Source organism: Sorex fumeus, unplaced genomic scaffold, assembly GCF_029834395.1.
Source record: "Sorex fumeus unplaced genomic scaffold, SorFum_2.1 ptg000007l, whole genome shotgun sequence".
Taxonomy (NCBI): Eukaryota; Metazoa; Chordata; class Mammalia; order Eulipotyphla; family Soricidae; genus Sorex; species Sorex fumeus.
The window spans coordinates 9535995-9538442 of NW_026606064.1; the positions used below are offsets into that span (position 1 = coordinate 9535995).

Genomic DNA, 2448 nt, shown 5'->3' on the forward strand with positions numbered 1-2448 from the left:
TATCCAGATTTTAAAAAATAGATTAAATGTTTTGTTTGTTTGGGTTGATTCTTTTGGTAGAAGAGGTACTACATCCAGCCGTGCTTAGGGCTTACTCCTGAATCTGTGCTCAGGGATCACTCCTAGTGAAGCTCAGGACACCATATGTGGTATTGGGGATCAAACCAGGGTCACATGCCAGCCTGTACTATCTCTGGTCTCTATTTTATTTATCTATTTTTTATCACTTTTTTTTCTTTTTTGGGTCACACCCAGCGATGCACAGGGGTTACTCCTGGCTCTGCACTCAGGAGTTACTCCTGGCGGTGCTCAGGGGACCATATAGGATGCTGGGAATCGAACCCGGGTTGGCCGCGTGCAAGGCAAACGCCCTACCCGCTGTGCTATCGCTCCAGCCCCATATTTTTTTAAAAATCATTTTCTTATTGGTTTCCGTGACCAAATTTATTCCCGGGTCTCAGGGTCCTGGTGTTCTAATATTCCTGTGGTAGCCTTTTGACTCAACACTGGCCATGGTGGAGAAGGCACCAACTTTGACATGGCTGCAATCTGCTCCCTATTTTAAAGACCCTCCCCTCCTTTCCCTCTGTTGTTCATGATTGGGTTATACACGCAAGCTTGGGTTCAGGGCTCACACATGTGGTCACGATGCCCACACAACTTTCCTGTTGTTGTGCTTGCCAGGTTTGCCTGATTGGCTGCACACCTGCGCACAGCTGCTGTGGTACCACAACAGCACCTGCTGATGCAGGGGTCCCAGACTGCACCAGCCCTCTGCATGCAAGGAAGTTCTTTTGCGTGCTTTTGCCATCTATGAGCACCCCAAAACTTTATTTTTTGGAGTAATTTAGCTTCAGAGAAAATTGAGTGGAAGGTTTAGAGATTTCCACCAACTCTGCCCCTTTTGATCCCCGCTTATGAGCACCTCCATGTACCCCAAAGAATGTTCCTTCTGTTACAATCAATGAATCCTTCTTGACACATCAGTATCACCCCCAATCTCTAGTTTACATTAGAGGTCACTGTAGGTGTGTTTACATTCTATGCTTGGTGTTTATTTTTCTTTCTTTCTGGTGGTAGTGGTGAGTGCGTCACACCCCACTGTGCTCAGGGCTTATTTATAGCTCTGCACTCAGGGATCACACCTGATGGTGTTTGAGGGGAACCATTTAGGGTGCTGGGGGTCAAACCCAGGTTAACTGTGTGCAAGACCTGTACTATCTCTCTGGCCCCATACATTAAAAGAATTTTGATACTAGTGTAATGACAAATAACCTATACCTACCTACCATCAACGTATCATGTGGAGTTTTTTTTTTCCCCCAACAATCTCTGTGCTCCGCCTCTCCGTCCCTCCCTCCTTCTCCACTCTGAAGCTCTGGTGACCACACAGTTGCTGTGGTATACCACAACAGCACCTGCTGATGCAGGGGTCCCAGACTGCACCAGCCCTCTGCATGCAAGGAAGTTCTTTTGCATACTTTTGTAATCTATGAGCCCGCCAAAACTTTATTTTTGGAGTAATTTAGCTTCAGAGAAAATTGAGTGGAAGGTTTAGAGATTTCCACCAACTCTACCCCATTTGATCCCCCCCTTATGAGCACCTCCATGTACCCCAAAGAATTTTACCATCTCCATAATTTTGCCTTTCCCAGTATGCTCTAGAGTTAGGCTAATACTGTCCTCCTAGGCTAGCTTCTTTCACTTACTGACATGCATTTAAAGCTCCTCCTTGCATTTTCACGGCTTGATAGAGCATTTCTTTTCAATGCTGAGTAATATTCCGGGGTGTCCTAGGGGCTCCCAACTCAGGCCATTAGGATTAAAGCTTCTCTAGACCTCTGTTTGCAGGTCTTTGTTTGGATGTATGCTTTTCATCCCTTTGGATAAGTGCTTGTGGAGGTGCCTGGGGAAAGGTACCTTTTTGCCTCGTAAGAAATCAAAAAGTCTCCTAGAATCACAGTACCATTTCCCATTCTCACCGGCGGTGAATGAGAGTTCCTGCTGCTCCACATGTTTGCCAGCATTTCAATGAAATGTAATTATTTTGGAGAGCTTCAAGTTTTTTTTCCTGGAGTCATTTTTTTCCCCTTCCTTTTCATAGGAGTCTTATTTTTGATACTAGCAGAAAACAATCTTAATTAGCATAAATCTTGCATGGAATTGCAGCTCTAAATAGACAACTCAGAGTGCTGTCGTTTCATTTAATGGAAGAATAAATGACTATCAGTGGCATTTAAAAAGAGTCCAATATTCTAGGGTCGGCCATATTGATTGGCAAGTATCTCATAGTATTTTTTTTTGGGGGGGGGCCACATCCGGCAATGCTCAGGGGTTACTCCTGGCACTGTGCTCAGGGATCACTCCTGACGGTGCTCAGGGGACCAAATGGGCTGCTGAGGATCAAGCCCAGGTCTGTCACATGCAAGACAAATGCCTTACCTGCTG

At 45.4% G+C, this 2448-nt stretch overlaps 1 pseudogene; it reads right to left on the minus strand.

Moving 5' to 3' along the window:
- Positions 1–426: 426 nt before the first annotated feature.
- LOC130017235 (uncharacterized) lies at positions 427–547 on the minus strand (annotated as a pseudogene).
- Positions 548–2448: the final 1901 nt, after the last annotated feature.